We start from the raw sequence: 14,531 nt of genomic DNA on the forward strand, positions 1-14,531 counted from the left end.
TGTTTGCTAGCATGTTTTAGCATGTTTCTAGTATGTTGTTAGCATGTTTAGCACTTGCTGGCACTTTTTTTATATGTTTTTATATGTCCACAACAGTGTTTAACATGTCACTTCCTGTTGCCAGCAGGTGGCACTATGACTGTAACTGAATATGAGCATGGTCATGTGTTCAGGACAGAACGTTTATTAAAAGTGTGAAGTTTGGCGCATATTGGACATTGCCTTCTTGAGTAACAACAACATCCTGTTTCATTGAATTAGCATGCTTTAGCACTTAGCTAAGTATTGCTAGCATGTTTTAACATGTTTCTAGCATGTTTAGACCTCAATGGCATTTTTAACATGTTGCTAGAATGGCATCAACGTGTTAAACATGACACTTCCTGTTGCCAGTAGGTGGCGCTATTACTATAACTGAATATTATCATGTAGATGTGTTCAGGACAGAACGCTTATCAAAAGTGTGAAGTTTGGGGCAGATTGGACATTCCATGCCTGAGTTACAGCAAATTCCTATTTAATTGCAATAATAGCATGCTTTAGCACTTAGCTAAGAGTTTGCTAGCATGTTTTAGCATGCTTCTAGTATGTTGTTAGCATGTTTCGCACTTGCTGGCACTTTTTTATATGTTATTAGGAGTCCATAACAGTGTTAAACGTCACTTCCTGTTGCCAGCAGGTGGCGCTATGACTATAACTGAATATGAGCATGGCCATGTGTTCAGGACAGAACTCTTATCAAACGTGTGAAGTTTGGGGGAGATTGGACATTCCATGCCTGAGTTACAGCAACTTCCTGTTTCATGGCGAAACATCGAAATTTGTAAGGCCGCCGAGGACCCGCCCTTCGACGAAAACTCAAGATCTTCGCAATTTAACGTCGCAAAGGCCTTAAGATTACACTCACCAAATTTGAAGATGATCAGATTAAAACTGTAGGAGGAGTTCGTTAAAGTACGAGGCCTGAAAATGGCAAAAACTGCACAAAAATCTGAGAGGAAGTTCAAAATGGCTGACTTCCTGTTGTGTTTAGGGCTATGCTCCAAGAGACTTTTTTGTAGGTATTAGGTCATTACACGTATGTACCGAATTTCGTGCACGTACGTGGAACGTTGCAGGAGGCGCACTCCGTTGAACTTTTATAGGTGGCGCTATCGAGCCATTTTGCCCCGTCCAATTCTGAAACCTATATCAGATGTAAATTTTCGCCAGTTCTGACGCGTGTGCAAAGTTTCGTGAGTTTTCGCGCATGTTTAGGCCCTCAAAAATGCAATTCAATGCGGAGAAGAATAATAATAATAATAATTAAAGCTGCAAGCAGCGATGAAAGGGCCCTCGCACCCGTGCCATCAACACTCGGTGGCTTTAGGAAGACAGAGCATGGTTGGGAAATGTACATTTAAGGAGGTATATATAGTAAGAGTATGTCAAAGTCAGTTACAAAATGTTTTGTATAATGGTGATAATAGCATGCTTCATGACTCAGCTAAGTGTTGCTAGCATGTTTAGTGTGTTTCTAGCATGCTTAGTACACAATAATTATGTGGTTAGTACTGCATTACTGTGTTAACCATGTCAGTTTCTGTTGCCAGTAGGTGGCGTTATGACTATAACTGAATATGAGCTTGGATGTGTGTTCAGGACAGAACTCTTATCAAACGTGTGAAGTTTGGTGCAAATTGGACATTGCCTTCTTGAGTAACAACAAAGTCATGTTTCATTGAATTAGCATTCTTTAGCACTTAGCTAAGCATTGTTAGCATGTTTTAACATGTTTCTAGCATGTTTAGAACTCAATGGCATTTTTAACATGTTGCTAGAACGGCATCAACGTGTTAAACATGTCACTTCCTGTTGCCAGTATGTGGCGCTATTACTATAACTGAACATTCTCATGCAGATGTGTTCAGGCCATGACTCTTATCAAAAGTGTGAAGTTTGGGGCAGATTGGACATTCCATGCCTGAGTTACAGCAAATTCCTATTTAATTGCAATAATAGCATGCTTTAGCACTTAGCTAAGAGTTTGCTAGCATGTTTTAGCATGTTTCTAGTATGTTGTTAACATGTTTAACACTTGCTGGCACTTTTTTATATGTTATTAGGAGTCCATAACAGTGTTAACATGTCACTTCCTGTTGCCAGAAGGTGGCGCTATGACTGTAACTGAATATAAGCATGGTCATGTGTTCAGGACAGAACGCTTATCAAAAGTGTGAAGTTTGACGCAGATTGGACATTCCATGCCTGAGTTACAGCAAATTCATATTTAATTGCAGTAATATCATTCTTTAGCACTTAGCTAAGTGTTTGCTAGTATGTTTTAACATGTCTCTAGTATGTTGGTAGGATGTTTAGCACCTACTGGCATTTTTTTATATGTTATTAGGAGTCAAGAACAGTGTTAAACGTCACTTACTGTTCCCAGCAGGTGGCGCTATGACTGTAACTGAATATGAGCATGGTCATGTGTTCAGGACAGAACGCTTATCAAAAGTGTGAAGTTTGGCGCAGATTGGACATTGCCTTCTTGAGTAACAACAACATCCTGTTTCATTGAATTAGCATGCTTTAGCACTTAGCTAAGTATTGCTAGCATGTTTTAACATGTTTCTAGCATTTTTAGAAGTCAATGGCATTTTTAACATGTTGCTAGAACGGCATCAACGTGTTAAACATGACACTTCCTGTTACCAGTAGGTGGCGCTATTACTATAACTGAATATTCTCATGTAGATGTGTTCAGGCCATGACTCTTATCAAACGTGTGAAGTTTGGGGCAGATTGGACATTCCGTGCCTGAGTTACAGCAAATTCCTATTTAATTGCAGTAATAGCATGCTTTAGCACTTAGCTAAGTGTTTGCTAGCATGTTTTAGCATGTTTCTAGTAAGTTGTTAGCATGTTTAGCACTTGCTGGCACTTTTTTATATGTTATCAGGAGTCCACAAGAGTGTTAAACATGTCACTTCCTGTTGCCAGCAGGTGGCGCTATGACTGTAACTGAATATGAGCATGGTCATGTGTTCAGGACAGAACGCTTATCAAAAGTGTGAAGTTTGGGGCAGATTGGACATTCCATGCCTGAGTTACAGCAACTTCCTGTTTCATGGCGAAACATCAAAATTTGTCAGGCCGCCGAGGGCCCGCCCTTCGACGAAAACTCAAGATCTTCGCAATTTAACGTCGCAAAGGCCTTAAGATTACACTCACCAAATTTGAAGATGATCAGATTAAAACTGTAGGAGGAGTTCGTTAAAGTACGAGGCCTGAAAATGGCAAAAAGTGCACAAAAATCAGAGAGGAAGTTGAAAATGGCTGACTTCCTGTTGTGTTTAGAGCTATGCTCCAAGAGACTTTTTTGTAGGTATTAGGTCATTACACATATGTACCGAATTTCGTACACGTACGTGGAACACAGCGGGAGGCGCACTCTGTTGAACTTTTATAGGTGGCGCTATCGAGCCATTTTGCCCCGCCCAATTCTGAAACCTATATCAGATGTAAATTTTCGCCAGTTCTGACGCGTGTGCAAAGTTTCGTGAGTTTTCGAGCATGTTTAGGCCCTCAAAAATGCAATTAAATGCGGAGAAGAATAATAATAATAATAATAAACAGAGCAATTCCAAGAGGGTCCTCACACCATCGGTGCTCGGGCCCTAATAAACAGAGCAATTCCAAGAGGGTCCTCACACCATCGGTGCTCGGGCCCTAAATATAGCTGCGAGCAGCGATTACGGGCCCAAGCCGGTGGCACCGCAATCCTGGTGCCAGGGTGGCGGTGCCGGCGGCTTTGGCCCTCCATCGCTGCTCGCAGCTATATTTATATTTATATTTATATATATATATATATATATATATATACACACACACACACACACACATATACACATATATATATATATATATATATATATATATATATATATATATATATATATATATATATATATATATATATATATACACACACACACACACACACATACATACATATATATATATATATATATATATATATAAATAAATTTACTTGCCTGACCTAATTAGAACAAAGAAAAAAATAAAATAAAATAATAAGTAGGGGATCACTAAATCGAGAGAATTATTCAGATTTTATGATACACTCAAAATATTCCACAACAAATCCTTTAAATGTAATGATATTCAGAACGGAACAAGAATAAAAAATTAAAAATAAACTATAAACAAAGCCAAAACAAAAAAATAAATATAATAAAAAAAATTAATTTCAAGCAATCCATGGCATGATTTATTTATTTTTTGGACTAAAACATTCTGGCTTTTTTTAAACTCAAACATAATTCTTAAATTGAATAATAATAATAATAAAAGAATAAAATGGGTTTAGTTCTGATTTCGTTGAAATCGCTCGCTCTCCGTACCTAACTCTTCCTGAATACAATCACTATTGAAACTGTGACATTGATTTCATACAACAGGTTATTAACAGTTAAAATGAAGTCATTTACATTTTAGATGCAATATTGACTGTTTTTGTTCTGTTTCAGCAGCGGAAATAGTTAAACAAAGATCACAGAAGAACGCATCTCACAGGAACGTGTTTTCTCATAACTGAATGATTCAGCATTTTGAACGAATTGGTTGACTCAAAGATTGAATGATCAATCCATAAACATCTGTTTATGTTTATGGATTGGATGTTTATGGATCCATGTTTATGGATCTGTATGTTATGGATTACGAATCATTTGAACGAATGAATCAATGACTCGCTCATTAAGACGGTCACTTGGCGACATCTAATGGCGGTTTAGTGTTGTTTAAAAGCATAATTCTTTCCAACGTGTGTGTGATTTGTGTGTGCACCATCATAAATGTCCGTGCGGACGTCCGTATTTTTCTTTCACTTTTATATTAGCGATACAAAAGCACCCGCTCGTGTCACACACGTCGATTAACCGGTGGGAAAATATCCTCAGACACATACCTAATTAAAGCTGCAAGCAGCGATGAAAGGGCCCTCGCACCCGTGCCATCAACACTCGGTGGCTTTAGGAAGACAGAGCATGGTTGGGAAATGTACATTTAAGGAGGTATATATAGTAAGAGTATGTCAAAGTCAGTTACAAAATGTTTTGTATAATGGTGATAATAGCATGCTTCATGACTCAGCTAAGTGTTGCTAGCATGTTTAGTCTGTTTCTAGCATGCTTAGTACACAATAATTATGTGGTTAGTACTGCATTACTGTGTTAACCATGTCAGTTTCTGTTGCCAGTAGGTGGCGTTATGACTATAACTGAATATGAGCATGGATGTGTGTTCAGGACAGAACTCTTATCAAACGTGTGAAGTTTGGTGCAAATTGGACATTGCCTTCTTGAGTAACAACAAAGTCATGTTTCATTGAATTAGCATTCTTTAGCACTTAGCTAAACATTGTTAGCATGTTTTAACATGTTTCTAGCATGTTTAGAAATCAATGGCATTTTTAACATGTTGCTAGAACGGCATCAACATGTTAAACATGTCACTTCCTGTTGCCAGTAGGTGGCGCTATTACTATAACTGAACATTCTCATGTAGATGTGTTCAGGCCATGACTCTTATCAAAAGTGTGAAGTTTGGGGCAGATTGGACATTCCATGCCTGAGTTACAGCAAATTCCTATTTAATTGCAATAATAGCATGCTTTAGCACTTAGCTAAGAGTTTGCTAGCATGTTTCTAGTATGTTGTTAGCATGTTTAACACTTGCTGGCACTTTTTTATATGTTATTAGGAGTCCATAACAGTGTTAAACATGTCACTTCCTGTTGCCAGCAGGTGGCGCTATGACTGTAACTGAATATAAGCATGGTCATGTGTTCAGGACAGAACGCTTATCAAAAGTGTGAAGTTTGGGGCAGATTGGACATTTGAGTTACAGCAAATTCATATTTAATTGCAGTAATATCATTCTTTAGCACTTAGCTAAGTGTTTGCTAGTATGTTTTAGCATGTCTATAGTATAACAGTGTAGATTGTACATTGCCTTCTTGAGTAACAACAAAGTCCTGTTTCATTGAATTAGCATGCTTTAGCACTTAGCTAAGTATTGCTAGCATGTTTTAATATGTTTCTAGCATGTTTAGAACTCAATGGCATTTTTAACATGTTGCTAGAACGGCATCAACGTGTTAAACATGTCACTTCCTGTTGCCAGTAGGTGGCGCTATTACTATAACTGAATATTCTCATGTAGATGTGTTCAGGCCATGACTCTTATCAAACGTGTGAAATTTGGGGCAGATTGGACATTCCATGCCTGTGTTACAGCAAATTGCTAAGTGTTTGCTAGCATGTTTTAGCATGTTTCTAGTAGAGCCCGACCGATATGGATTTTTGGGCGCCGATGCCGATACCGATAAAAAAAAGCCAGATACCGATATATCGGCCGATATTATTTATGTGTATATTATAATACAGTAGCAATATTATTTATGTGTATTATAGTACAGTAAGTTTGGACACACTTTACAATTGGTGTGTACAAACTTTTGATGGGTACTAGAGCCCGACCGATAAAGGATTTTGAAGGCCGATACCGGTACAAATATTTGTTGGTTTTAAAATCCGATATTCCGATATATCGGACGATATTTTTTATTTTTTTTTCAGAAACGCGCAACAAAACATTAACAAATTTCCCTAACATTAGTTATTTGTAGTTATTTATGAGTTTTAACTAAAATAATATGATAATGCATTTTAAAAAGAAACTTGTTTCTTTTATTGTCACAACAGAACAGAAGAACATCAAAATATATTAAAGTTCTGATAAATAAAATGTATAAAAATACAAACTTAAGATTTTTTTTTAAGACTAAACGTTTAGTCCTTTGAACAAAAACAACAATTTCACATTAAAATTGACAACAAATTCAAATAGTCATAATTTACTCTCTCAAGTTGTTTTTTTCTTCTGTTGAAAATAAGTTATTTGGATGAATGTGGGTAACCAAACAGTTGATGTACCCCAGTGACTTCCATAGTATATTTTTCTCCTTTGGAAGTCAATGGGGACCAGCTACTGTTTGGTTACTGTTTGGTTATCATACCCACATTCTTCAAACTATTAATATTAGAAAAATATTAGAAGGAAATTAATACAGTTGGAACAACATTAGAGTGCCTGTAAATAATGAGATCATTTTTATTATTGGGTGAACTATCCCTTTAAGGACAAGAGGCAATGTGTTTACAATTGCTACTGTCTCTTTAAAAGCTGAGCACGACACGTCTAATGTACACGCATTTGACAAACAGATTTTCTCTCAATTTTGCCTTCACTTTAGACAACCGACTTTGTTTATGTAAATATTGTGTGTATTTAACAGTATTAGCACAATAATACTCGAAAGATAACTTAGTCCAGTATCCAGGCGCTGGTAGAAAGGCTTTTAGTGCATGTGAGCTTCACATGTACGCGCTGAGAAACGCACACGTTAGAACAGCGCATCAGCATTTAAAATTAAATGTTTAACCGACAAAGCATTAAAGCACATGCACATTATGAACTTTTGTGAACTGCAGTGTTAACATTTTATGTGAATATAGCCTACGTCGCGTTGTTCCGCTTCACTCTCGGCTTATTTAACCGCAGCAAAACTGGACATGAGTCACGAATTTTGTCATCCTTATTTGAGTTAAGAGAACTGATAGGGATGTTCTTTTAATTGTTATTCAAGCAACGTATGTCTAGTGAGTCGTTACCAACTCACCATGAACACACTTCACCGATGATCTCACTCGCGGTTCTCTCTGCCCGACTCTGGCTGGATCAGCAGGTTGCAGAATGTGTGGCGCGTTATACACGAGTGTTGCCAACAGGGACGGTGTAGAGTACCCTCTGGTGGACTAACTATACAACGCCAACACTCATAACATGGTTGAAGGGTGTTTCGTCCGTTTTTATTTTATTTTTGAAATATTTATTTATCGGCCGTTATAAATGCCGATACCGATAGTTTTGAAAATGCCTAATATCGGCCGATAATATCGGCCTGCCGATATATCGGTCGGGCTCTAGTTTCTAGTATGTTGTTAGCATGTTTAGCACTTGCTGGCACTTTTTTTTATATGTTTTTATATGTCCACAACAGTGTTTAACATGTCACTTCCTGTTGCCAGCAGGTGGCACTATGACTGTAACTGAATATGAGCATGGTCATGTGTTCAGGATAGAACGTTTATTAAAAGTGTGAAGTTTGGCGCAGATTGGACATTGCCTTCTTGAGTAACAACAACATCCTGTTTCATTGAATTAGCATGCTTTAGCATTTAGCTAAGTATTGCTAGCATGTTTTAACATGTTTCTAGCATGTTTAGAAGTCAATGGCATTTTTAACATGTTGCTAGAATGGCATCAACGTGTTAAACATGACACTTCCTGTTACCAGTAGGTGGCGCTATTACTATAACTGAATATTCTCATGTAGATGTGTTCAGTACAGAACGCTTATCAAAAGTGTGAAGTTTGGGGCAGATTGGACATTCCATGCCTGAGTTACAGCAAATTCCTATTTAATTGCAATAATAGCATGCTTTAGCACTTAGCTAAGAGTTTGCTAGCATGTTTTAGCATGCTTCTAGTATGTTGTTAGCATGTTTAGCACTTGCTGGCACTTTTTTATATGTTATTAGGAGTCCATAACAGTGTTAAACATGTCACTTCCTGTTGCCAGCAGGTGGCGCTATGACTATAACTGAATATGAGCATGGTCATGTGTTCAGGACAGAACTCTTATCAAACGTGTGAAGTTTGGGGCAGATTGGACATTCCATGCCTGAGTTACAACAACTTCCTGTTTCATGGCGAAACATCGAAATTTATCAGGCCGCCGAGGACCCGCCCTTTGACGAAAACTCAAGATCTTCGCAATTTAACGTCGCAAAGGCCTTAAGATTACACTCACCAAATTTGAAGATGATCAGATGAAAACTGTAGGAGGAGTTCGTTAAAGTACGAGGCCTGAAAATGGCAAAAACTGCACAAAAATCTGAGAGGAAGTTCAAAATGGCTGACTTCCTGTTGTGTTTAGGGCTATGCTCCAAGAGACTTTTTTGTAGGTATTAGGTCATTACATGTATGTACCGAATTTCGTGCACGTACGTGGAACGTTGCGGGAGGCGCACTCCGTTGAACTTTTATAGGTGGCGCTATCGAGCCATTTTGCCCCGTCCAATTCTGAAACCTATATCAGATGTAAATTTTCGCCAGTTCTGACGCGTGTGCAAAGTTTTGTGAGTTTTCGAGCATGTTTAGGCCCTCAAAAATGCAATTAAATGCGGAGAAGAATAATAATAATAATAATAAACAGAGCAATTCCAAGAGGGTCCTCACACCATCGGTGCTCGGGCCCTAATAAATGTATATTTAAATACATTATTGGCCTAGCTGGTAAAAAGTTTTATATATTATTTTGATGTCCTTTTGGACACAAGAGGGCAGTATAGCCCTATGTATGACTTGAATTTTTTTTTTACTTTACTGTTTTAAAATTTAGAATAAAATTAGAATAAAATTCTTTTTAAAAACAGAATAAAATGGGTTTAGTTGTGATATTTGTATACTTTTATATAGAAATAAATGGTATAAAATTACATTTTTAGAAGATTTGAGGCTTTTAGTGCCTTTTGGAGGCTGATTTTGCAAAAAATCCACATTCAAACCAAAATATCTGACTTCCTGATGGTCGGAGCTAATGACTTTAAATTAGAAAGTTGTCCGGGTCGATGAGATCAACATACGTACTGAGTTGTGCTACTGTAGGTAAAACAACCCCCCCAACTTTTGTCAAAAGCATTTTGAAAGTGACACATTTCCTGCTGCCAGTTGGTGGCGCTATAACTTTGACACACAATAGTTACATCCATCTGATCGGCCTCTTACCATGAACAAACTGCTGAAGTTTCATCAAGATCAGTTAATGTATGCATTAGTTATAACACTTCGTTTTTCTCTTTTCTCGCCATTAATTCGTTCCTCGCCACAGCCAAACCGTTCGAGATATCAAAAATCCGTCCGCAATTTAGCATCATCAATGTCTTGACTTCACGCTGACCGAGTTTGGAGGCGAATCGATGTATTTCCTAGGAGGAGTACATTAAATTCCACAGCAAGCGTTTCCAAACAACCCTAAATAGCCGACTTCCTGTTGGGCTGGCGTAAAACTTAGAGCACGAAAGTTGTTCGGCCCGATGAGATCTATATGTGTACCGAGTTTCAAATTAATTCATGCAAGCGTGTTTGATATATGGACCAAGTTTTAGAACCCCGTTCAAGGGGGCGCTGTTGAGCCCCCCTGCCACGCCCGGCTACCAGATTCAGCCCCACCCTGATGGCCGCGGGTTCTGACCTGTGTGCAAAGTTTTCGAGCACGTTTAGGGACCCAAAAGCCCCAGAAACCTTGAAAAACAAATGAAAAAGTAAATCTCACTCAACTGACAAATCACCCCCACCCCTCACACACTCAGAGACAGAGAGAGAGAGAAATTTCTCCAAAAAATCACATTCAAACCAAAATATCTGACTTTCTGTTGCTTTGAGCTAATAAGTGTAAATTAGAAAGTTGTCCGGCTCGATAAGAACAATATACATACCAAGTTTTGTGATTCTAGGTAAAACTAAGCCCCCATTTTTGACTAAAGGTGGCGCTACTGAGCCCCTCACCACGCCCGTTTCTGAAACTTTGCCCATGTCTACTGGATAATAAGTGTGATGTGTCTGTCGAGTTTCATGCAATTTCAAGTATGTTAAGAGTCTCAAAAGCATCAAAAAAGAATATTAAAGTTTGATGCGTTGCCATGGCAACAGTATCTAAGATATCAATAATCCTTTCACAGGTCTACATCTGCCGTGTGTCTACATCATACACATAAAGTTTGAAGCAAATCAGGTAAAAATAAGAGAGTGATTTCAAAGCATTTTGAAAGTGACACACTTCCTGCTGCCAGTTGGTGGCGCTATAACTTTGACTCACAATAATCACATCCTTGTGTTCGGCCTCTGAAAACGAACACACTGCTGAAGCTTCATCAAGATCAGATAATGTATGCTGAAGTTATAACACACTTCCTGTGTCCCTTATTCGCCATAAATTCGTTTCCTTGCCACGGCCAAACCGTTCGAGATATCAAAAATCCGTCCGCAATTTAGCATCCTCAATGTCTTGACTTCATGCTGACCGAGTTTGGAGGCGATTGGATGAATTCTCTAGGAGGAGTACATTAAATTCCACAGCATGCGTTTCAAAACAACCCATAATAGCCGACTTCCTGTTGGGCTGGCGTAAAAAGTAAAAGTACGAAAGTTGTTCGGCCCGATGAGATCTATATGTGTACCGAGTTTCATATTATTACATGCAAGCGTGTCTGATTTATGGACCAAGTTTTCGGACCCCGTTCAAGGGGGCGCTGTCGAGCCACCCTGCCACGCCCGGGTACCAGCTTCAGCCCAGCCCTGATGGCCACGGGTTCTGACCCGTGTGCAAAGTTTCAAGAGTTTTCGAGCACGTTAAGGGTCTCAAAAGTGCCCGAAAGGTTGACAGAAAAATAAGAATAATAATAATAATAATAATAATAATAATAAATAATCCTACCGAAAACAATAGGGCCTTCGCCCTTTCAGGGCTTGGGCCCTAATAATAATCCTACCGAAAACAATAGGGCCTTCGCCCTTTCAGGGCTTGGGCCCTAATAATAAACAATAATCCTACCGAAAACAATAGGGCCTTCGCCCTTTCAGGGCTTGGGCCCTAAATATAGCTGCGAGCAGCGATTACGGGCCCAAGCCGGTGGCACCGCAACCCCGGTGCCTTTAGTTACCTAAAGGCACCGGGGATGGCGGTGCCGCCGGCTTTGGCCCTCCATCGCTGCTCGCAGCTATATTTATATATATATTTATATATATATATATATATATATATACTGTATATATATATATACTGATATATATATATATATATATATATATATATATATACACACATGTATATATATATATGTGTATATGTATATATAAATATCTATCTATCTATATATATATATATATATATATATATATATATATATATATATATATATATATATATATTTATAAGACAGAGAATATTACTTGTCTTACCTTATTCTGATTTTATGATACACTCAAAATATTCCACAACAAATCCTTTAAATTTAATGTAAAAATTTTTTTGGAAATGTAAAAATGCAGAAAGTTTTCTGGGATAGGTAGGTTTAGGGGTAGGGTTAGTGTGAGGAGATAGAATATACAGTTTGTACAGTATAAAAACCATTAAGTCTATGGAGAGTCCCCACAAAGATAGTAAACCGTGTGTGTGTGTGTGTGTGTGTGTGTGTGGCGTGGGCACGACTGAAGAGTGGACACATAAAAACATACTCCGTCATTATACAGGACGACATTCAAACTGCAAAGTGTTAACTTATATGTGTGTACAGTCGCAATAAAACACAACATTGTGCTTTTGTAAAATAATTTCAAGCAATCCACCCCCCGAAAGGCGCTAATTGTAAAATTAAACTAAAATGCTCATGGCTGCACGGGCATTCATAACGGTGCGCATCCACGGCGAGGAACGAGCAGAACAGAGTGAACGTTTTTCAGTTAATTCCTACTTCCATAGGAATTCATTTGAAACGCTCGCTCAACCACTATCAATGTCAGTGCGGACGAGCATATTTTACTTTCGTTTTTAAGTTGGCGATTCAAAAGCCCCCAGCGGTGTCACACATAGATTAACCAGTGGTAAAATATTCTCACCGTCACAAACCTAGTATATTTTTATGTAGATACAATAGGCCTACCTGATTTTGAACACAAGAGGGCAGTATAGCCCTATGTATGACTTGACTTTTATGGGACTAAATAGTACAATTACTATTTTTAAACTTATAAATTATTATTAAATTGAAAAAAAAAAGAATAAAATGGGTTTAGTTGTGATATTTGTATACTTTTATATAGAAATAAATGGTTTTTAATTACATTTTTAGAAGATGAGGCTTTTAGTTTCCTTTTTGTACATTACTTTAGTCCCTCACTATAGCAAAACCGTTTGAGATATTTATTATCCATTCACAATTTAGCATATTTAATGTATTTTCATCATGTTGAAAAAGTTTGGTGGGAATAAAATAAATAGTTTAAGAGGAGTGGCTAAAAATTCAGAGGCTGATTTTGCAAAAAAATCCACATTCAGACCAAAATATCTGACTTCATGATGGCTGGAGCTAATGAATGTAAATTAGAAAGTTGTCCGGCTTGATGAGAACAATATACGTACTATTTTTTTTTACTGTAGTTAAAACTAACCCCCCCACTTTTGTCAAAAGCATGTTGAAAGTGACACACTTCCTGCTGCCAGTTGGTGGCGCTATAACTTTGACTCACAATAGTTACATACATCTGATCGGCCTCTTACCACGAACACACTGCTGAAGTTTCATCAAGATCAGTCAATGTATGCAGAATTTATTCCACTTCGTGTTTCTCTTTTCTCGCCATAAATTCGATTCCTCACCACGGCCAAACCGTTCGAGATATCAAAAATCCGTCCGCAATTTAGCATCCTCAAAGTCTCGACTACATGCACACCGAGTTTGGAGGGGACACAGTGAATTTTCTAGGAGGAGTATTTCACATTCCACAGCAAGCGTTTTCCAAACAACCCATAATAGCCGACTTCCTGTTGGGCTGGCGTAAAACTTGAAAGAGGGATAGTTGTTTGGCCCGACGAGATCTATATGTGTACCGAGTTTCATATTAATTCATGCAAGCGTGTTTGATATATGGAACAAGTTTTCAGACCCCGTTCAAGGGGGCGCTGTTGAGCCCCCCTGCCACGCCCGTTTCTGAAACTTTTCACATGTCTACTGGCTAATAAGTGTTATGTGTCTGTCGAGTTTCATCCAATTTCAAGCATGCTAAGAGTCTCAAACGCATCCGAAAAGAACATTAAAGTTTGATGCGTTGCCACGGCAACAGTATCTAAGATATCAATAATCCTTTCACAGTTCTACATCTGCTGTGTATTTACATTATACACAAAGTTTGAAGCAAATCAGGTAAAAATAAGAGGGTGACTTCAAAGCATTTTGAAAGTGACACACTTCCTGCTGCCAGTTGGTGGCGCTATAACTTTGACTCACAATAGTCACATCAATGTGATCGGCCTCTGACAACGAACACACTGCTGAAGTTTTATCAAGATCAGTCAATGTATGCAGAAGTTATAACACACTTCCTGTTTCTCTTTTCTCGCTATAAATTCGTTTCCTCGCTACGGCCAAACCGTTCGAGATATCAAAATTCCGTCCGCAATTTAGCATCCTCAATGTCTTGACTTCAAGCTGCCCGAATTTGCTGGGGATCGGATGAATTCTGTAGGAGAAGTACATTAAATTCCACAGCATGTGTTTTTCAAACAACCCTAAATAGCTAACTTCCTGTTGAGCTGGCGTAAAACTTAGAGCACGAAAGTTGTT

This window comes from Squalius cephalus (genome assembly GCF_949319135.1).
Source record: "Squalius cephalus genome assembly, chromosome: 17".
Classification (NCBI taxonomy): Eukaryota; Metazoa; Chordata; class Actinopteri; order Cypriniformes; family Leuciscidae; genus Squalius; species Squalius cephalus.